Source organism: Phocoena phocoena, chromosome 16 (assembly GCF_963924675.1).
Source record: "Phocoena phocoena chromosome 16, mPhoPho1.1, whole genome shotgun sequence".
In the NCBI taxonomy this organism is placed as follows: Eukaryota; Metazoa; Chordata; class Mammalia; order Artiodactyla; family Phocoenidae; genus Phocoena; species Phocoena phocoena.
Window position 1 is genome coordinate 53,956,497 of NC_089234.1, and position 23,499 is coordinate 53,979,995.

Here is a 23,499-nt window from a genome sequence, read left to right on the forward strand (position 1 = left end):
GTCATGAGTACTCTAGCGGGGTACAGAGAGCGCTGAGGCAATGTTATCTCACTGCTCAGGACCAGAAAGGCCCAGGACGCTCCTCAGAGACTCCATATCAGTTGATATCTGAAAGATAATTAGGAGCTCCATAAATGGATATTTTAATCCAGATGGCAAAAAATGGACACTGGTAAAAGGACAGTCTTGAGAGGGAACAGCACAGGCAAAACCACTGTCCAAGATGCACCGTGGCTTGGAATGGGAGCAAACCAGACTCAAGTAGGGAGACCTCTGGTGGTGACTGAGAAGAGTACAGTCTCGCACACTATGCTGTGGGCCTGGAGGCTGCGGAGAGATTCGGAGTCCCCCGGTGAAAGGACCACTCTCGAGGAGGGGGTGGGGGAGGGGAAGAAAGGTGAAGTAGCAGCAGGATAAAGGAGCTTTGGAGGAAAAGTCAGAAATGTTTAAGGGGAAATGTTATTAAGTTTCTGCTGTGTGAGGTGAGATGTGATTCTTCTTCCATCTCCCCAGGAAATAGTCTGTAAACTCTTCATATCAAGGTAAGAAGGGAGGGAGGGAGAGAGGGAGGTCACCTGAAAGCCACGGGAAGGCTGGGTTAGACATGAAATGCCTGAGAGAAGAAGACTCAGGAGGACACAATTACTGACGTCTTCAAAGTCCACAACACTTGTGCGAAGGTCACAGCTGTGTCCTGTGGGTAGAAAGTGGAGGGAGACAGATTTTGATTCTCACTGGTTCGAGAGCAAGCCATTTAGAATGGACTGCTACAAGAAGTACTGAGCTCCCCGTCACCAGAAGGACATGAGCAGAAATTGGTTAGCCATCCGCCAGGGAGGCTGCTCACATGATTTCTGCATGAGGTGGAATGTTGCCAGGTGAGTCTGAGGCCCCTAAGCTTTCAGTGGAGGCTGAGAAAGGTAGTCTCATCCCCTTGGGTCCTCTGTTCTCAACCAATTCATTTAGGCACTGAGACGGTCATTTCTCATTTGATGGAAGGTGTTAAATTGCACCTATGTGTTCAGATTAAGCCTTGGGGGAGGGACTTCCCTGGACGTCCAGTGGTTAAGACTTCGCCTTCCAATGCAGGGGGTGTGGGTTCGATCCCTGGTGGGGGAGCTAAGATCCCACATGCCTCGCGGCCAAGAAAACCAAAACATAAAACAGAAGCAATATTGTAACAAATTCGATAAAGACTTTAAAAATGGTCCACATCCAAAAAAAAAAAAAAGTCTTGGGGGACACAGGGCATATCTAGAAAGAAATGTAGGAGAAGGCAGAATCTGCAAGGAGAGAGGAGGGAGAGGGGTTGTTGATGATGATCCAGAGCTTAAATTCCAAGAGTCAAGCGTATTCCATGTGAGCCGGGTGTTTAGACATCATTTTCCCTTGAGGGCTGTGTCCATTAAGGTCTCTGTGGGAAACAGAATCACCCCAGATGGTACCCATGAAGATGCTGTAATAAAGAGATTACTGACAGAGGTGTGGGCAGGTTAGGGGAACAGACAGGGAAGCAAGAGGCTTATAGAGACTAGCAGCGGTGGGAAGACTTCATCACTCCCAGGCTGAAGGAATTAGGAAAGGAAATTGTGTTCTGGGTCCCTTGAGAGCTGGAGCCATGGAGGAGGGATCTCCTGAGGGAACTGCGACCGTGGGGGTCACACTGGCAGATGGATACATGCTGGTGAAGAGAGCGGGGAGAAGGGGAGAGATACCCCAGCACTCTCTCCTCCTGCCTTCCAGAATCCCCCCTGTGCCTCCCTTGGTTAACCCAACAGGAAGCCAGTGGCAAAGGAGCCAGGAGGACTCAGTCTGCAGGGGTGAGCCCCCCCAGCACAGAGCCGAGAGACAGGAAAGGAAAAAAGTGGAGGAAGGGGTGACGAGAGAATGACCCACGTAAGGGCTCCTTTCCTTGTCTTTTGTGACAGAGACTGCAGGCTGCCCCACAATACCCCACCACGGGACTGCAGACACATCGGTGGGCCATTCTGGGCCATGAAGATGATGGCAGAGAAACTGCAGTGAACCTGGTCCCCAGAGCCACAGGGCTGCTGCCCCAGCCCCAGACTGCCTTTAGGATTGTTACATGAAACAGACACAATTTAGCAATGGCTCGGAGCTGCCGACCTGTGCCCACCCAAGCTATTATAGCCTTTGTGGATTTTGAGAAGGACAGAGTCCCCATCTTTCAGGAAGCTTCAAGATCATACTGCATGTTTTTACAGGGACCTAGTTCTCTTCTTGCCTAGGACCCCCAGCCCTGCGATGGCTCGGAGCAGCTATTACCTTGCCCAGTGAAGCTCTCTTCCAGTGTAGACGGCCTTCCAGCGCTCTCTGCAAAGTGTCAGCCCCGAGCAGATGGGCAGGCTGGCGCCGAGTGATAGATGCCCCAGCTCTGTGTCTCTCCTCCCTAGCTGGGCTCTCTGTCCTGCACTGGTGTTCTCCTCGTCGTGACTGTGACTTCTCTGCCCCAGACAGCCCATGGGAGGGCAGTTGCTGGCAAGAATCACTTCCTGCTGGGGCCTGGGTTGAGAAGAAAGAGAGAGCCCATCTTGCAGCACCATCTCACTTCCTGTGTAACTCCATTCAGCCTCCCCTGGAAGCAGCAGGGACCCCTGCTCATACCACCCCACGGAGTGTAGGATGCCGGGACTTGACCGGAAGTGTGTGTGTGTGGCAGGGGTGGGGGTGGGCGTGGGGGGATTGAGATGAGGGAGGAACAACAAGGCATGTACAATTGTATGAATTTCTTTCTTATTTTAAAACATTAATTTATTTATTTTTTTTTGGCTGCATTGGGTCTTCGTTGCTGTGCGCGGGCTTTCTCTAGTTGCGGCGAGCGGGGGCTACTCTTCGTTGTGGTGCACGGGCTTCTCATTGCGGTGGCTTCTCTTGTTGCGGAGCACGGGCTCTAGGCGTGTGGGCTTCAGTAGTTGTGGCACATGGGCTCAGTAGTTGTGGCTCGTGGGCTCAGTAGTTGTGGCTCACGGGCTCTAGAGCACAGGCTCAGTAGCTGTGGCACACAGGCTTAGTTACTCCACAGCATGTGGGATCTTCCCGGACCAGGGCTCGAACCCGCGTTCCCTGTATTGGCAGGCAGATTCTTAACCACTGCACCACCAGGGAAGCCCTGTATGAATTTCTGACAATCCTATTTTGTATCAGTATTTCTTCAGGTTACAAAGCAATTTCACAGAGAGTTTCTCTTCATCTGAGAAGTTTGGAAAGAGCAGTTTTTATTCCCATTTTGCAGAAGAAGAAACTGAGGTTTACAGGGGAAAAGTAACTTACCTAGTGACATGTAACTGGTAATCAGTCACGCTAGCAGTAAAACCCAGTTTCTGGTATTTATGCCAGATCTTCCCCTTGTTCCAGAGAGCTCTACGTGGTGAAAGAGAACTCCCCTTCCTTAGTGGACATTCTATGAAGTGACACTTCAAGAATTCTGAAGGTCTCCCTCCTCCCTGCCGTGGAACAGAGATAAAGTGGTTGTCAGGGGACACATCGCAGGTGTCCCAACTCTGTAAGTGACAGAGACAGTACCACAGAGCTCATCTAGACGCTTCAGACCTGTACTTTATGACAAAGTGTGGGGTGTGGATGGCATGTGTGCTGTGTATATGGCAATGGGTGGATGTATGATATGTGTCAGTGAGGTGTGGCATGTATGTGTCTGTGTGGAGTAGCGTGTATATGTTGGGTGTGTTCGCTTGAGGGTGTGTGGGGTGGGTGTGTCATGTATGTGACATGATGGTTGGTGTGTGTGTGATGTACTGTGCGTGTATACGGGGTGTGTATGTGCGTTGTGTGTCTGTGCTGTGATATTCTTGTGTGAGTGTGACGGTGGGTCTTTCTGAGTCTGCTGATGCAGTACGTGTGGGGTGGTGGGAGTGTGTGTATCTGGGGGTGGCGGGTCTAGCGCGGAGGGAGCCGGGACAGGACGCTCACGTCTTAGCGGCATGTGTGTTGTGGCTCACAGCCCCCAGGTACCCGCCCCGGCGTCCCTGCCTAGTTGGTCAGCATGCCCAGCCGAGGCCTGTTTCAGTGTGTCAGCTGGGGCTTCCTCTGTTCCAAACAGGCCCACATCCTTGGCACAGACCGAGGTTTCACACTGGTTCGTCCCCAGCGGCAGGTCCCCTCCAGGCCAGGCCAGCAGCCCCACTCCCTTGGGACTTCCACCCACAGCAGAAACGCTCCCTGCCCAGGACGGGAGGAGCCGTGCCTGGGCCGGACAGAAGAGCCACGTCAGCAGCTGCCCTCGCTGCCCCTGAAAATAGTCAAAACGAGTGCCTGCTGCCAGCGCTCTGCAAACATACGCAAATCCTTACGTGGGGAGGGTGGGCCCCGCTCAGCTGCCATCCTCTCAGTGAAGCCTGTCCCACCTCCCTCTTTCAGACAGCAACACACCCCTCACTCTCACCCACCTGCACCCTGACCCCTCACACTGGTCCCTTTTCTCTCTCTTTTTTAAAATAGCACTTTTCACCTTCTAACACACTGTATAATTTACTTGTTATGTTTCCTCTTTGTCTCCCCTTACTACAATGTAAGCTCCTTGAGGGCAGGGATCTGTACTTAGAGGAGAGGATACAGGACGTTTAGAAGGTGCTCAAAAAATATATAGGGAAGGAGGGAGGGACTTAATGCCAACATCCCCCCCCCCCTCGGGCCAGGCCCATGGTGAGGGGTGTGGCACAGCGTCCCCTCCCTGATACTACTGGGGACAGCCAGAGGCCAGGGGGCAGATCGGGGCTGCAGATGGGTGGGAGGCCTGCCTGCTTTCCAGCCACCAGCCTGATGGGAAGGCACAGCTGTGGGTGGGAGGGGAGCCGGGAAGGATGTGCTCAGTTTCTGGGGAAGGAACTGCTGGCCAAGGATGCACTTAATTTAGCCCAAGTCTGGCATGGAGCGGGGAGTGGAGATTAATGCAGATCAGGTGCTGTTCTTTCCTTGCGGCTGGGACTGAGGCTGGGGGCTGGGTTGGGTCAAGTGTGTTACAGGCCCAGGGTGAGATAAACACCCTCTTGGGACAGTCCTTCCTCCAGGAGGACGGGACGGCCGGATCTCGCCTGCTGGGGCCACGGTGAGCAAAGGGTCGGCGTACGGCTTTACAGCCTGCATGCGCCTGTCGCAGGTGTGGTCTCATTTGGGCCCCAAAGCCCCCTGCCAGTGAGCTAAAATTTCCATTTTACAGGTGGGGGGGGCGCGAAGGGAAGCTGCAAGGGCAGGAGGGGCTCTCAGGAGGGCAGCTGGAACCCAGGGCTCCAGATCCAGTGCTCGCTCCTCCCTCTTCCGTCTCCTGCGTGTGATGGAAGGAGACAGACCCCTTACCTGCTTCCTGGTTGCAGAATGGGCCCACTGGAGAGGTGGGGCAGCCCCTCCAAGCCCGTACCAGGCCCCGTGCTGACGTCAGGAAGGCAGAGAACACCCAGTCAGGGAATCAGAACAGCCAGGGTTGATCTCTGGTTTGGCTCCAGATTGGTCAAGCCACCGCTGCTCCCCAGGGCTCAGCTTCCCCACCTGGACAAGCCTGTCCAGTTGATGGTGCTCAGGTGGGCTCCACTGAGACTCAGGCACAGCTAGGTTTTTCCACCGTGGACACCACTCACTGGCCCGGAGCTTCCAGAGGCTTCTGTGGGAGCTTATACTCATTCTTTCTTTCCTCCCACCTTCCCTTTCTCTTCCCATCCTCTTGTCCCTCTGCCCTGGGCCAGGGGATCTGAATAAAGACCAAGAAACTCAGCTGTTCTCCAAGGGGCAATGCTCAGCAGCCGCTCCAGGGCACTGCTGTGACCATCGTGGCAGCTGTCTGGGCAGGAAAGGACTGACGCTACATGGGGGGACTCTGGTTGGAGCTCTGCTCACCCTGAGGTTTGAGTGATGATGGTGGGACCTCAGCCTTTCAATGACTTGCACTTCAAAATGGGGCCAATGGTGGAAACAACCCAAATGTCCACCAGCATTCGGTGAATGGTTGATGAATGATGAGTAGATAAATAAGATGTGGTGTATCTATCCAATGGAATGTTGTTCAGCCATAAAAAAGGAATGGGATACTGATCCATGGGGCAATATGGATGAACCTTGAAAGCGTTCTGCTGAGTGCAAGAAGCCAGTCATAAAAAGTCACATGTTGCTTGAATCCATGTATCTGAAACGTCCAGAATAGGTAAATCCAAGAGACAGAAAACAGATTTGGTGGCAGCCGGGGGCCGGGCAGCGGGAAAGCAGGGGAGCAAAGGCTTCATGGGTAAAGTCTCCTCTGCAGATGATAAGCTTGTTTCGGAACTAGATGAAAGTGGTGGTTGCACGACACTGTGAATGTACTAAATGCCACTAAATTATAGTCCTCAAGTGGTGAATTAAAATAAAAATAAAAAAGTGGTGAACTGTATGTTACCTGACTATTACTTCAGTGAATGCATTAGTCCCAGGGTGACTGCACCTCCCCTCCCTCCCTCCCCAGCCTCTGCTACCTCCAGATACTGCCGCTGTCCCACCAACACCTCCTCCTCTACTACCACTGAGGTTCAACCCTCCTCCAGGCCAGCCCTGACTGCAGGCAGGGGGCTCTTCAGCCACCTCACACTGAGCCCATCCTTCCGGGGATCCAGCAAGCTTGATGCAGCTGTCCCTATTTAGCTAACCCTACCTTGTAGCAGCGCCCCTGCTGAACATTTACAACCCCCTGCAGGGCGGGAACTTTCTCCCCACTTGCCAGAGGAGAAGCTGTGAGGTGCCCAATGCCCCTACATTGTGGCTCTCCCGTGGGTGGCTAGACCTCAGTCCAGCCCCTTGCACTGCCAACAGGCCTACCGTCCCCCCACAGCACCTCAGACACAGCAGCGCAAACTTCCCCCTCTGCCTCACTCCCAACCTTCTGCTGTGCCCAGGGCGTATGGGTATAGGCCTCCCCACCCCAGGGCAGGTGCATATGTATAGGCCTCCCGCTGCATCAGCCTTTAACCTGGGCAGTGCCTAGAGAATGTCCCAAACTTTAGGCAAGGCCTGGCCCTCCTGGGGTAAGGGCCCAAGGTCAGGGCTACACTCTTCCTTCTAAGACACAATCCCCAGGGCTTTGGAGACGACCAGGCACTCACATTCTCATTGGATATGCTGAACTTTGATTCAATAAGATCATGAAGAAAGACCTGCCATTGTTTGCTGAGTCCCTTAGCACTGTCATCTCACTTCAGCCTCACAGAGGTCCCAGAAGTACAGCGTGGCATAGTGACCTCGGCAACTGGCATCCCTGGGCTCGGTCCCAGTTCTACCACTTACTCACTCTGTGACCTTAGGCAGGTTACTTAACCTCTCTGAAGTTCAATTCCTCATCTGAGAGACAACTGCTTTCCTTTCATTGGCTTGTTGTGAAGACTTGGTTTTCAGCCCGGCTCAGGGTAAGCGCCCAGTATAAGATTGATGCTCAAATTACTGCTGTTATTGTTGTTCATATTTCATATTGCCAATGTCAAAGCTAAGGCTCAGAGGGCTGAAGTGATCTATTCAAGGTCACCTAGCCGATATCAATGAGCAGTTGGGCCCATGACCATTTCGAGCCAAAACATGGACTTTTTGAAGCAGAGGGAAAGGGCAGGGGCAGTTCTTTGGGGGATGGGGCACCTAGCTGGTTATGGGGGAGGCCTGCGGGGACCTGAGCCTGAGGCTCAGCAGAAAGGCAGGACTTGGAGGGACAATGCTGGAAGATGGGGCTTAGGAACAGGGGGACACAGGGAGGATGGAGGTGTTGGGAAGCGGGTAGGGCTAGGGGAAGGCTGCACAGGCCACACAGGCCACAAAGGTGTTTTTCTCACCTAGAAGATGAGGTGATGACACCATCCGTGGAAGCAGATCTAGTCGCCAGCCCCGAACCCAAAGCGACCACCACTGGTGGCAGAGGGGCCTCAGGCAGGACAGCTGGTACTGGAGGCGGGGTTGCCCCCGGGCCAGTGTTCTGAGCCTTCCCCAGCCCAGGTGGAGTCCCCAGGGGCCTCTAGCATCTCATCAGCATTGCTTGTCCAGCAGCCTCATCCGACAGTTGAGGAAACTGCGGGTATAAGTGACCTGCCCAGGGTCCCACCGCAGAAACAGAACTCATTTCCTGTCCAACACTCCTTCATGGCTCCACACTGAAAACCTAGATGGAGAGGGACAAGGGGGAGCTCCTGGGACCTCACAGCGTGAGACTGAGGTCCTGAAAGGCCTCAGGTCCCCAGTCTCCTCCCCTGACTTCCCCCCATTTCTGGAATCCCACCATTATAGGCCAGTTCCCTGGGAATAAGGAACAACTATTCATGTTTAGAGTTAGTTCACAATCACAGGCAGGGACTGCGTAGAGTCAAAATTACCCTTAAAGACATCTTAAGAGACAGTTGGGGGACCCTCCACGCAGCCCCTCAATACACCCACGGGGGTTAGATCCTTGAGTGGTAGCAGGCTTGTGTTTCAAGGTCACACACAAACGGTACTCCCATATTCATCCAGAATCACTCCCAGCATGAACAGGAACTGTGCTGGAGACTGGGGACCCAGCCAAGGGTGGTGGATTCCGCCCTCCCATTGCCCGCTTCCTAAATCACTAGCTAACTCACCCTCTCCTCATTCTCGCCCTCGGCCAGATATGTTCAGCTGAAATGGCACACGTAGATCCACGGCTCCCAGGGTGCCCGGTAAGTAAGTTAGCAGGTGCAGCTGCCCTGCGTGCTCCAGGCCAGAGGACTGGGCTCGTGTTTACTAGGCCAGGTGGTTGGGTGGAGAGAGGGCCTGGGCTCAAAAGTCATCAACACATCAGAACTGGGTTCAAAATCCTGACTTTGCTATTTCATATTTCTGTGAACAAGTTAGCCTCTCTGGTTCTCCATTTCCTTATTTGTCAAAGAGGAAAAAGCAAGACTGTTGAGGATAAAAGGAAACAAGATTTTCATGTACCAAACATTCAGGAAGTGGTGGTGAGCGTTCACACATACCTCTGCTGGCGGAGGGTGAGGAGGGGGGCTGTTGATGGGGATGTGAAAAGGGAGGTCAGAGATCCAGCACCCTGGGAGACAGTTGGAAGAGGCATTTAGGAACTGGGCGGGGGGGGGGGCAGGAGGAAGTTGCGGAGGCTTGTAGGTGAGGGTACCACTGAACCAAGAGGCCCCACCCCAAGTCTAGTCCTGCCCGCGGCACTGGGGAGCTGTCTTGTGAAGGCCAGCCAGGCTCGGAGCAGAGGGGTGGACACCAATCCAAACATCAATGCTGGGCCTGAGATTTTTGGCCAGATGAGAGCAGTAGGGAGTGGAAAGGCCCAAGAAACCCTGTGTATCTGAGCTCCCTGGGGGTTTAGAGACCTGGGTTGAGTGGCTGGGAGCCTTCTGGATTCCATCCAGACCCCTGGCTAGCCCTGCCCCACTGTCTACTTGACTCATGTCGGGAGGAGAGAGGAGAGAAAACGGAGGCAGGGGAGGGGAAGCCACGCAGCTGTTCCCGAGCTGGGGCCTCGGAAATTCGAGCTGAGCCTCAGGCAGCCGGCAGGCAGGAGAGGGCCTCTTGGACGCCCACTTCTGAGGCGCTGGCCCAGTCTCACCAGCAGACCTGGGATTAGCTCAGCAGCCTTCTCTGAGCTCTGAACATCTGCACCCTGGCGTCCACTTCCCTCTCTCCCAGCCCCATGAGACGCAGAGGGGGAGGAAGGGGGAGCAGACAGCTGCGACCTGGGAGGGGATGTAGGAGGGGCCCCTGAGTGGCCTGAGACGTGGGGATTAGGGCACAGCAGTGGTAGAGGAGCCACCTGGGGCTTCATTCCAAAAATGCCTTCCACTCCCCTCATTTTGTGAACCTGAAGGAGATGGGGTTTAGGAGGAAAAGAGGGGAAATAACATCTGTACAGGCCCACTGGATACCAGGGAGGTGCTGGGCACTTGACCTGGTACTTCTAACTATATCAAGGTTGGGTCTTATTATTTCTATCCCTTTGCGAAAACAGGCTCAGAGAGGTTCAGTAACGTGCCCACAGTGACTCAGTAAGTTAGTAGTAGAGCCACGATATAAACCCAGGTCACTCTAATTCCAAATCCTGAGTGTTCTTTTTAGCCAGGGCCCAAAGAATTGGAACCAGGCAGGTCAGAATGGAACCCCGGGGAGAGGGAAGACTTATTTGCCTGCCCAAGGCTTAGTGCAATCACGGCTGCATAACTGAGGTCGAGAGCTGAGGAGGAGGGGAGAGGCAACGGCTTTGCCAATTGCTCCCGCAAGAGTTCTCACATTGCAACCTGTCTAGAAGAAAAGATCAGGTGACAAGTCAACAAACCAAGTCATAGGAGGCTCAGCTGGAAAAAAATGGGCTAACTAGCTTAGAGAAGGCTTAGAGGAGGCTGGGTTGTTGCAGACTGACTTGCTCTGTGGGACCGATTCAGCCAGGACAGGCTAGGTTTGGCTGCGATGAGGAACAATCCCCAAGTCTCAGTGGCTTACGCACCCAAGGCTCATTCCTTGCTGACATCACAGTACAGAGCAGGAGGGGCTCTGCTCATCCTGGTCACTCAGGGATCCAAGCCAAGTGGGGTTTGCTCCAGACATGAGCATCCCCTGCCCCCCAAACACCGTGGCAGAGTAAAGAGGTGAACTGCACCCTGACTTCTAAAGCTTCGCATTTCATTGGTTGAAGGAAGTCACGTGGAAGCACGTAATTTCAGGGGGCTGGAGGTGCAGACCCACCAGGACCCAGGAGCAGATGGAAATGTTTGACAGGCCGCACTAATGATGATCTCAGGGCCGGGAGGGGTAACTGGGCTATGGGTGAATGCATTCAGAAGTCAATTTTAAGTCCACTGAAGCATGACCTTCGCAGGGGAATAATGCGTACCCACCAAAAGAGGTGTGCAAGCCAAGGCAGATGGGCACGTTGCAGGAAGGTGTTGGAAGAGACTGCCATCGCTGGGCTGACGGGAGATGGCCTGCATGGTGGTGGGTAAGGGCTAGGGCTCTGGAGACAGAGGTGCCTGTGTTCAAATCCTGTTCTCTCTTATTAGCTGTGTTACTTTGTGCAGATTACCTAACGTCTCTGGGCTCCAGTAGTCTCCTCCTCTGTTACATGGGGGTAATAATGCCAAAAACTGTTACAAGGATTGGAAGAGATAATATATGTAAAGTCTATAGCATACCGTGCCGGGCAAATGGGAAGCTTGAATCAAGTCAGTTGCTTTAATTGTTGTTCTCGTTCCTACCCAAGATTCTGTGACCTGCCCCTCCTGGAATCCTTGGCAGCATCCTTTCCTGGGCCTCTCACATCCCTAAGACATTAGTCAGCGGCCAGGGCAGAGCTGGGAGAGTGCTGTGCACAGCCCAGCAGGCTGCTTTCCGCACTACTGTGGCATGGTCTGCCGAGGTAGGATGCTTTCTGGGACTTTCTCTAACCCACTCCCGCTCCCCAGTATAATTCCCCTTCCTCCTGCCTCCAAGTCTGATTGCAAAGCAATTACCCTCTCCAGCTCATCCTCAAATCTTCCCTAACAACCATGGATCCAATTTATGTCTCCATGATTTTGCCCTTTCCACAGTGTCATAGAAGTGGAGGGTTACAGTATGTAGCCTTTCTGCTGTCTCTTAAGTTACCTACTTTATTGAGGTTCGGCCGTATTAGATGGGAGATTATTCTATCTGCCCTCCCCCTTTCTCCCTGTCCAGCTACATCGCTGGTGTTTGGTCCTTGATTTTTATCTTCATAGCTCTAATTAGCATATGTATACCTCCAGCTGTAAAAGTACCCCTAAGGCTCTGCACTTTCTGAAATAAAGCTATCCGTGTCCCCATAAGCTCGAAAATCAGCATTTCAGAGACATCAGAAGGAGGCATGGCAGAGTGAAGTGGTATGTTTCAGAAACTCTCGGAGCACCGATGAGAGGATGAAATTAAGAGAAGTTTTCTGGGAGAGGCAAGGTTTGGGCTGAGTCTTGTCCACTTACTTCTCCCAGGGCAGCTGGGGTCTGTTGCTCTCTAGGTCTGTGAGCCTTGCCCTGCAGTATCTTGTTCAGACACCAGGGGGAAGACAAGTGGCTTTGCTGGGATGTCCTCTGCCCTGACAGAGAGAAGACAGCTCCGCTCTCCCCACTCCCATTCCTTTGGGCAGGGGTGGAGTTGCCCACGAGGTTCTCAGCTCCAGACTTCCACCTGCTCAGAGGCTTGAGTTCATGCGCGCGTCTGAACTGTAGCTTCCAGGCCTTCTGTTTGTGGATACCGTCTCATCTGCACTCCACGTTCGCAAAGTGTGGTCCCTAGAGCCCTCGCGTGGGAACTAGTTTGTAGACATGTAGATTCCTGGGCCCTGCTCCAGACCTCTTGTCAGGAGATGAGGCCCAGGTGTCTGCATTTTTAATACTCAGCCCACATTCCTCTCATACACAGGAAGGACTGAGAACCTCAGGTTCAAGGCTTTCTATGATCTTAGCCTGTCAAACCTCTTCATCATGTTTCTCCCCTATTTTCCATAGTCATTTCTGGGTAAAGGGTCCATAATTTGAGGAAACATAGCATATTTGATTCCTGGAGATTAAGCATCTCACATGGAGTTAACACATGTTAAAAGCCCTGGAGTGAATAAGCCTGTATGATTTTGTTAAATGTAGCATCCCCCAGGTTATTTGACAGGGAAGTCCTCTGATACCTCATTTTTTGTCACTAACTGGATGCTCAGCTCTACCCATCTTAGTATAATAAAGCCTCTTCCCTCCCTTCATTTGTAACCAGTACAGGCACAGGCCCTCCTGGCCAATATCTCCAAGAGAGGAAAAGATGAGAAGACTCATTCCAATGCCCCACGAGCCAGCCCGTGCCATAGCCTGAGCCGCAGCAAGTCGGCCCTGGTCCCGTCCCAGTTTACCATCTCATCCAGCAACCCTGCCTAACTTACACACCACTGCCCCGGGCTGATCTTCAGGGTAGCAAAGGTAATTGCACGTGCTCAGAACAGACCTAAAGTTCCTGCCACTAACATCAGAGACCGTCTGGATTTCTACTCTCTACCCATCTAGCCCAGTTCCCAGACTCCTGGATTTTAAGGGCGTATAAGCAACAACCCCCCACCCCCGTGTCCACTGCCTGCAATTTGGAGGGCTAAATAAGGTTCCCTACTTTTTATTTTCCAAGAAGTCCATTAAAATATGATCTGATCTGCACTTCAGTTTTCCCAAAATGTAGTTCCTTGAACCTTTGAATGGGAATCACTCATCATTTTATAAAATAATTTTAATACAAAGTTTAATATCGATACTTTTATTTTAATACCAAAACAAGGAAGAGGAACAGAGTGTCTGAATAAAGAAAAGTCCTCTAAATTAATAAATTTAACTTTATGGAACATTCACTCTATTGCCCTCAATTTTTCTGTTTTGCACAAACAAATGAAAAACTCACCACAAACCAGTTTGTGTCCTTGGGCTGGGGTTTTGGAGCAAGCGGATGTGAGGACCTGGTTTGAGAAGAACTCCACGTTAGGAGGCTGTGTTGTGATTGCAGTAATAAGGCAGAGTGTCAATACTGGCCTTTCAGTGCATATTTTGTGTATTAACAAGACCTGACATTTTAAATGAGAGAGAGATTGTTGTTTTCTGTATTTGGTCCTCATGCTGTTTTAAGGACTGAGAGTTTAAGAAAATAATACCATTCATATACTTACTGTCTACTGTGAGGTTTGAGATGGGCCTAGAGTCTGTGGGCAGTTGTAGGCGCTGCCCTTTGGGCAGCATGGTCAGGACAGTGAAGGGTGGGAACTTGCATGGTCGGGGGAATGAAGGGAGGAGCTGGGAGTAAACTCTACAGATGAGCACCAGGAAGGTCATGATGTAGCTGCCCTGTTTCTGAAGGAAGGCCCAGGAGGCAATGAGCTGTCTGACATGCTAAGACCCTAGAAAGAAGAGCTAGGCCTAATAGCAAGAAAGTACGGAGATGCAAATTTAAGCTTAATAGAGGAAAGATGTTTTAGGAATCAGAGATGCCGAAATATACAAAGTGAGCTTCTCATTACTGCATACAGAGGTTGAACAGTCATCAGTCTGGGAGGTGATGGATAAAATAAAAATAAAAAAGTTTAATAGAAATAATAATTTTATGTTTATAGTACTTGACATTTATTTATTTATTAGACATTTATTTATTTATTTATTTTTGGCTGTGTTGGGTCTTCGTTGCTGTGCACAGGCTTCTCACTGCGGTGGCTTCTCTTGTTGCGAAGCACGGGCTCTAGGCGCAAGGACTCCAGTAGCTGTGGCACGCGGGCTCAGCAGTTGTGGCTCATGGGCTCTAGAGCACAGGCTCGGTAGTTGTGACGCAGGGGCTTAGCTGCTCCGCGACATGTGGGATCTTCCCGGACCAGGACTTGAACCCGCGTCCCCTGCATTGGCAGGCGGATTCTTAACCACTGCGCCACCAGGGAAGTCCTACTTGACATTTAAAAAGTTGTTTTGGCACAATTGCCTCTTAAAATAGTCTTCAGGGAATTCCCTGGCGGTCCAGTGGTTAGGACTTCACGCTTCCACTGCAGGGGGCACGGGTTCAATCCCTGGTCAGGGAACTGAGATCCCACATGCCATGCGGCATGGCCAAAAAAATAGTCTTGAGAGGTAGATAAAGAAACTTCTGACTTCAGGTTCAAGATGGCAGATTGAGGACACACAACAGTGAGCAAAACAGATAAAAATGTCTGCCCTGTGGAGCTCACAGTCTAGAAATTACATAGATTTTATGTTATCCTAGAGACACTGGAAGAACTTAGGGATAGGGCAAAATAAGGTAATGCAGGGGGAAAATGAAAGGCGATTATAAATGTCAAGAAAAAAAGGCAAGGGCTTCCCTGGTGGCTCAGTGGTTGAGAATCTGCCTGCCAATGCAGGGGACACAGGTTCGAGCCCTGGCCTGGGAAGATCCCACATGCCGCGGAGCAACTGGGCCCGTGAGCCACAACTACTGAGCCTGTGCGTCTGGAGCCTGTGCTCCACAACAACAGAGGCCGCGATAGTGAGAGGCCCGCGCGCCGCGATGAAGAGTGGTCCCCACTTGCCACAACTAGAGAAAGCCCACGCACAGAAACGAAGACCCAACACAGACAAAACTAAATAAATTTAAAAAAAAAAAGGCAAAAGACAACATATTAAAAAAAAAAAGAAAAAAAGGCAAAAAAACCCAATCGAGGTAATATAATTATAGCATCCTATTGGTTACGTAGTAAACAATATGTAGTCATAAGAATATAAACACTATTTTCAATTTTTAGAAACAATTTGTAGACAAAGCATAGAAACTCAGGGATGATTGAAGATAGAATGTCAATGTTAAAAATTTTGACAATATAAAAATAAATGTAAAGTCAGTGGAATACTTGAATTAGAGGTGGGGAAATGAAATAAAAAGTGGAGAAGTTAATAGTCTAATTCTCATACAAGATTGCTGAGATATTGACCAGAGTTGATAAAACAAACAAGGGACAGAAGAGTAAGTACATTGTTTAAATGTTCAAATGTAAACAGAAGAAGACATAGATAGACTAGATAGATAGACAGATAAGCAGGCAAAACAGAGAGGAAAAGAAAAAGAAGGGCATTTATGTGAATTAAATTTTCATTTTTCATACCGTGGAGTCAATAGATTACCTAAAATCTGTAAATCAAGAAATGGAATAATTTCAGAGGCTTACCACCTAAGTAAACAAAAATATAGATGTTTAAAAGAGGTTGCCTTGAGGAAGTGAGTCAGGGGTAGAAAGTATTGGACCAAGAAACCTGTTTTTCATGACACATGTGTATAACATTTCTTTTTTTTAAAAATTTAATTCATTTTTTTTTGGCTGTGTTGGGTCTTCATTGCTGCGTGCCGGCTTCTCGTTGCAGTGGCTTCTCTTGTTGTGGAGCACGGGCTCTAGGCGCGTGGGCTTCAGTACTTGTGGCACGCAGGCTCAGTAGTTGTGGCTCACAGGCTCTAGAGCGCAGGCTCAGCAGTTGTGGCGGGCGGGCTTAGTCGCTCCGCGGCACGTGGGATCTTCCCGGACCAGGGATCGAACCCCTGTCCCCTGCATTGGCAGGCGGATTCTTAACCACTGCGTCACCAGGGAAGCCCAACATTTCTTGATTTTAAAAAAATGCAACGTAATATATTATTTCCATGTTGTTAAAAAAATTAAAATCTATCATACCCATTAAAATAGATGAAGAAACTTAGGCTCAGAGAGGTGAGGTGACTTTGTTTAGGTCACAACACTAGGAAGGGGAGGGACCAGGAATGGATGTCATATCTCACGACACCAGCTCCTCTGAGCTCTGCGGGGCTGCTCCAAACAGCCCTGAGAGCTCCTTTCACTCTGCTTCCATGATTCACCATCCATTCAAGCTGCTATGCCTTTGCACCTGCTCTTTTCTCTGCCTGGGGTGCCCCTCCCAACGTCTTTTGCTGGCATGTGTCTGTTCATTTTTCACGACCCAGCCCTACGTCATTTCCTCCATAACAAGGACTCTTCTCTTGTCCTCCTCTTATACTCTGTCCCTGCCTCTACTGTAATGTTTATTTATGATCCCACTGGATCATAAATATTTGGCTATCCATCCGTCCATCTTTCTGTCTCATTTGCTAGTCTGTGAGCCCTTCAAGGCAGAGGTCTGTGTCTGATTCAACACTGTATCCCAGCTCCCACCCCAAGGCCTGCCACTGGGTCTTCAAAAGTGTTTCCGGAATTTGTGAATGTGTGGAGCACATGTGTCTCTGACTCTAAGATTCTGGGCTGGTGGCCGAGCCCCAAACCCTGGCCACAGGCCTGACAGCTGTGCAGGAGGCTGCTTTGTCAGGTTCATACTCATCCCTAAGTGACTCCCCCTCTCGCAGCCTTCGTATTCTGTCACCCTCCTGTTTTATTGTTCTCCGCTCACATCCCAAGGCTTATCTGCAAATCTCCCAAAAGGCAATGCTTTAAGAGCCAATTGGGGGCTTCCCTGGTGGCGCAGTGGTTGGGAGTCCGCCTGCCGATGCGGGGAACGCGGGTTCGTGCCCCGGTCCGGGAAGATCCCGCGTGCCGCGGAGCGGCTGGGCCCGTGAGCCATGGCCGCTGAGCCTGCGCGTCCGGAGCCTGTGCTCCGCAGCGGGAGAGGCCACAACAGTGAGAGGCCCGCATACCGAAAAAAAAAAAAAAAAAAAAAAAAAAAAGAAAAAGAGCCAATTGGAGCCTTCCATCTGGGTTGTATTAAATCACTGACAGAGTTCTGTCCCCAATTCAGCAGGGGCTGGAGGAAGGCTTTGGGGAAGACCTTTTCTCCTTAGAGCAACTAACTCAGAAGAAAAATAACGTGCTGGTGGGAGCTGCCCAAAGTGGTGGGAGCAGGGAGATGAAGAGATTGGGCAGCTCTTGTTAGATATGTGTCCCCAGGCATGCTCTCGGCGACTCCGGGCCTCTGTCTTATCACCTGGCTCACAGGAGAGTGATACATGCTCTAGGCTGGTGGGGATTACAAGAGACAAAGCATGAAGATGTGTCTGGAACAGCACTGGCCCAGAGTGGGGGCTCAGTCTATGTGTGAGTCTTCCTTCCTCTCCAGTTCTTTTTTTCTTTTTCTCTATTTTTGTTTTTACTTTTATCACAGTGATCCACTAACACTGTTTAAGAGAGGCAAATTCTTCTTTTGTTACAACAAAAACTAGTTTCTTACCCCGTCCTCACTATTCACTTTTCCCCAGAGGCAACCACTTTCAACTCTTTTAAACAATGCTTTCCTATTTACTTGCATATTTCAAAATAACTTGCTTGTATTGGTGCTTTTTTTGTTTGTTTTATTTTGTTTTCAGGTTTCATCATTTTAATCAACTCGGTGAAGGATGTCCTAAGTGCTCCATGAAACACAACAGAATATTTTTTTCTTCCAGTATTAAAAAATATATATAGGGGAGTTCCCTGGTGGCCTAGTGGTTAGGATTCTGGACTTTCACTGTTGTGGCCTGGGATCAATCCCTAGTTGGGAAACTGAGATCCCGCAAGCCACGCAGCTCGGCCAAAAAAAAAAAAAAAAGAAAACAAAAAAACATACGCAAATATTTTGAAGAAATTTCTACATAATCAGACAGAGATCGGGAGTATAAAACACCTCTAAGTAATCATGTTCTTGATTTCTTATAGTTAACAGTTGGAAATTGCTTCCTAACCGTGATTAAACATTGTGTACAGGTTTTTAAAATGTTCCTAGATACACATTTTTAAGAACAATCAGTCTGGCCAAACATTTTTTGCCAGAACCAATAATCCTAAGAGCCTGAACTAAAAATCTGGTTAAAAAAAAAAAAAAAAGGAAAAATACCCATACTCTACAAATGGCTCAGAATTTGTCTTTAAATGGGAGAAAAATTTTAAAAAACACATGAAGCTTTCTGAAAGGTCTTTAACAAGCTACCTTGGGAGCTCAATTCAAAAACAGAGTTGATGTACTAAAACAGATGTTTCAGTGCAGCTCCAAAAATCTTTATAAATACAGCCATTTGGAAGGATGGTCCTGAATCAGAAGAAGTTTCATTCCTTGTGTATCTATATTAGGTGTGCATGCCTCATCTCAGTTGTCATAATTGTCCCTGTAATTTCTTCCTGAGTAGCGGTCATGACCACCCTGGCTTCCGCCGCTATAGTCTCTGGACGTTCCATATCCATATCCTCCAGGTTGATTGTCATACCTGCCATTTCCATAGCCCTGGTCCCCACGACCTCTAGAGTAACTGTGACCACGCCCATAGGCTCCAAAGGAACCCCCTCTTGTTCTCCAGGGCCAACTTGCCCACGTGGTTTACACAGATCTGACGACCATCCAGAGACTCTCTATTCATGGCTCTCATGGCGTCTGAGGCATGCTCTGGATTGGTGATAATGATGTAGCCTAAACCCCGGGATCGCTGAGTTTCCCAGTCCTTGACAATAACCACCTCAGAAATAGGTCTGAAGCTGCTGCGGTGGTCTTCCAGAGCCTGCTCATCAGTGTTGAAGTTGTGGGCTCCCACGAAGAGCTTCTCTTCTTCAGAGGACATGGCAGTAAATTTGAGTCCTGGAAATGAAGAAGTTAAAAAGGCCAAAGGGACAGTTACCGCCAAGGAGCCGAGAGACTGGGCGCTATTGGTACTTTTTGAATTCATCTACTGAAGGACATCTTGATTGATTCTAGTTTTTGGCAACTATGAATAAGGTTGCTATAAACATTTGTGTGTAGGTTTTTGTGTGGACATAAGTTTTCAGCTCATTTAAGTGAATACCAAGGAGCACCATCTCTGGATTAGATGGCAAACCTACACTTAGCTTTGTAAGAAATTCCAGACTGTCTTCCAAAGTGGCTGTACCATTTTGCATTCCCACCAGCAATAAACGAGAGTTCCTGTTACTCCACATCCTCACCAGCATTTGGTGTTGTCAGTGTTTTGGCTTTTAGATAATTCCTGGTACCTCATTATTTTAATTTGTTAATTCCTAATGACATATAATGTTGAGCATCTTTTCATATGTTTATTTTTATATCTTCTTTGAGGAGGTATCTGTTCAGATCTTTTGTCTATTTTTTGGTTTATTTGTTGGTTTTCTTTCTCTTTTTTTTTTGTTGGTTTTCTTATTGTTCAGTTTTACGAGTTCTTTGTATATTTTAGATACAAGCCTCTATCAGATGTGTGTTTTGCAAATATTTTCTCCCAGTCTTTGATGTGCCTTTTCCTTCTCTTAAGGTACTGAGCTTTTATTATTATTATATGTTTAACGTCTAATAGCTAATTTTTGTTCTCTGGATCTTCTTTTTAATAGTTCCTTCTTTTTGTTTCATGTATGGAATAATTCTTCTCACCTCTCTGAAAATATTCGTGATAGTTTTTCCTGAAGTGTTCCTCTCCGCGCAAGCCTCTGTTTCTCCCAGGTTGCTTTTATTTCTTAGTAGAGGCTCTCCCCAAAACAACAGGTGATTCTTGTCTGTCTTCTTGTCTGAGGAAGACACCAAAATCTGACTGTACACTCTGTGTATGTTTCTGTTTTGGAGGTAGGGGTGTGTGCTTGGTGACTGTGGGCTTCTTTCTAGGGTAATCAGGCCAACATTTTTTTTTTTTTTTTTTTTTGTGGTACGCGGGCCTCTCACTGTTGTGGCCTCTCCCGTTGCGGAGCACAGGCTCCGGACGCGCAGGCTCAGCGGCCACGGCTCACGGGCCCAGCCGCTCCGCGGCATGTGGGATCTTCCCGGACCGGGACACAAACCTGCGTCCCCTGCATCGGCAGGCGGACTCTCGACCACTGCGCCGCCAGGGAAGCCCTAGGCCAACATTTTGTTGGGGAGCCTGCCTACCCAGTCCTTGCTGGACCTTGTAAACATGGCTACTAGTAGTTTTGGATTTGAGTGGGGGAAGAAGACCAGCAGTTTCACCATCTGGTAAGTAAACTTCCATTTCATCCCTATTTTTAACACTCTACACCCATCGGTGTGTCTGCTGTCTTCCTGTCTGGATATCCTTATTTTATCTTCTCCAGATAGTGAAGCTTCAGGCTTCTACTGAGGTGCAGAACAGACAGTCCTCCACCTGTGTAGTGAGGGAGGAAATGGATCTGGGGTTAAACTGCTTCTTAGACTTTTTTTGGCATAATACATTGAGTTTATTCCAAAGGAAAATTTTCATTTTCCCCAAGTATTTTAACAGTCTACAAGAATAATATCTAATGTCTTTTCATGTTATTTGTAGACTTAAATTTTAAAATCAGAAGTGGTGATACTAGACAAGATGTAATATACACTAATTTCTAATAATCTTCTTTTAATGAGAATTTGATGGAATTATTTTGTCACCCCTAAAATGAGATTTTACTAAAATGTATACTTTTCTATCACTTGTTCATCCAAAGATCCAGCTTTTTTACCCTCAATCTGTACCTATAATGAATGAACTTGAACAAAAAATTCTATCAGAGAGTATTTCTATATATTTTAATTTTAAATTAATTTTTATTGGAGTATAGTTGATTTACAATGTTGTGTTAGTTTCTGCTATACAGCAAAGTGAATCGGTTATGCATATACATTAACCACTCTTTTTTATATTCTATTCCCATAGAGGTCATTACAGAGTATTGAGTAATGTTCCCTGTGCTATACAGTAGGTTCTTATTAGTTATCCATTTTATATATAGTAGTGTGTATATGTCAATCCCAATCTCCCAGTTTATTCCTCCTCCTTTCTTTCCCCCCTATATATTTTAGTTGAGTAGATTCTTCAAGGCGTTCTAGGTTCTAGCTAGCATTATCTAGCATTTATTGTTTCTATGGATTTAAAAAATAAAGTTTCTATTTAGTATTCATGTCTCCTTAGGCTCCTCTTAGGTATGACAATTTCTCAAACTTTTCATGTTTTTTAAAATTATCTTTACAATTTTGAGAAATGCTGTTCAGGTACTTTGTAGAATGTCCTTCAACTGGAATCTTTCTGATGTTTCTCTAGTGATTAGACTTGGGTTATGTGTTCTTGAGAGAAAGACCACAGAGGCACAGTACCATTCTCATCACATTGTATCAAGAGGACATAATACCAACATGGCTTATCACCGAGGATATTAACTTTGATCACCTGACTGAGGTACTGATGGTCAGGTTTCTCCCTTCTGAAGTGACTCTTTTCACCAGTTCCCAATACTGTCACCTTCGGAAGGAAGTCACTACGCACAACCCATATTTAAGGACTGGGGTGTTAGGTTCTACCTCCTTGAGGGAAGAGTATCTACATAAATTATTTGGAGTTCTTCTGTACAGGAGATTTGACTAGTCTCCTCTGCTTGTTTATTTAATCATTATTTATATCAGTATGGGCATTTATTTTATACTTTGAGTTATAAATCACTACTACTTTATTTAGTTGCTCAAATTGTTCCAACTTTGGCTGTTGGGAGCTTTTCCAGTTGGTGCCCTTGTCCTTGGACATGCCCTCACCATTGCGTGTGCATTATGTATGTGCGAGCACTCTCTTACTTTTCCATCCCAGGCTTGTTTGTATATATCCTGCCCCAGTTCTAGAACCAGCCATTTTTCCGAGGAGTCCTGGTTCCTTTTATTCGAGAGAGGTATTAGAAACCAAGATCTGGGTGCTGGGTATGTTCACTGATACTGGGATGTTGTAGCTTCTAGGCTTGCTCAGCTGACAGAGCAAAAATTGTATGTGTGTACACTAAACCATATATATATACATATCTATAAATAGTTCTATATGTAACCATCTGTATGGTATCTATACTAAGTTAAATATAAATTCATACTGTTACCTCCCACTCTAATCCATTAAGAAACGGATCATCCTAGCCTCTTCTTACTTGTTTGTAACCTCCCACTCAAACGGTGAGAAACCAGTCTCCATGCATTTACCTAATTATTTACTTCCACGGCACATGTATAGCAGTATCAGAACTGTTAGCCTGTAAACTCATGGGAAAGCATTAGAGTGCAACTAGAATATAGTGATTATGTACAGTTTCTTTTCCCTTTAGTCTTGTTTCATTTCCAAAGTTACTTAGGTCAGCAACTTCTCCCCACCCCCCTCCCGCCCTGGCCCCTTTCAATCAGGCTCATTTATACATTTGCAATAGAGTTAGATTGTTTTGTCACATTATACATTCCATCCTGGGGTCTGATGACCTCCTAAGTGATTTTTTTTTAAATTTTGCATATGTTCAGTTTCACTGTGCTATAAAGTTCTATGGGTTTTGACAAATGCACCATTACATTACACACAAGACAGTTTCAAAGTCCTTAAAAAAATCCCCAGTGGTTTACCAATTCAACCCTCCCCTGCTTCCTGGCAATCACTGGCCATTACTTTCTCTATAGCTTTGCCTTTTTTAGAATGTCATATATTTGGAATCTTACAGTATGTAGCCTTTTCAGACTGGCTTCTTCCCCCTAGCAATATGCATTTAAGATTCACCTGTGTGGAAATTCCCTGGCAGTACAGTGGTTAGGACTTCATGAGTTCACTGCCGAGGGCCTGGGTTCAATCCCCGGCCTGGGAGCTAAGCTCCCACAAGCTGCACAGTGTGGCCAAAAAAAAAAAAAAAAAAAAATTCATCCATGTCTTTTCACAGCTTCATAGCTCATTTCTTTTTATCATTGAATAATATTCAATTGTATGGATATACAATTTTGTGTGTTTGTTTATCCATTCGCCTATAGAAGGGCATCTTAGTTGCTTCCAGTTTGGGGCAATTATGAATAAAGCAGCTGTAGACATTTGTGTGAGGGTTTTTGTGTTGGTGTAAGTTTTCAAATCAGTTGGATAATTAAACAGACTTTTAACCGATCATTCCTCTTTTTGGCTTCACCTTCACACCCACTTCCAGAGGAAAGGGATGTCTTCTTTTTCCAAGCCTGTGAGGGGTTCTGCAAAGTAGATCGACTTGCTTCTTGGCTTCCCACCTGCCCGTTGGTGATTCCGTTCCCTCTGGTCTGCTAAGTCATTTACACTCTCTCGTCAGCTTTCCACCCTGGAAAATTATGTTGCATAATC

The 23,499-nt window shown here is 48.0% G+C and overlaps 1 pseudogene; it reads right to left on the reverse strand.

The window, feature by feature from the left end:
* Positions 1-18,551: 18,551 nt before the first annotated feature.
* Positions 18,552-19,017, reverse strand: LOC136136518 (RNA-binding protein 3 pseudogene; annotated as a pseudogene).
* Positions 19,018-23,499: the final 4,482 nt, after the last annotated feature.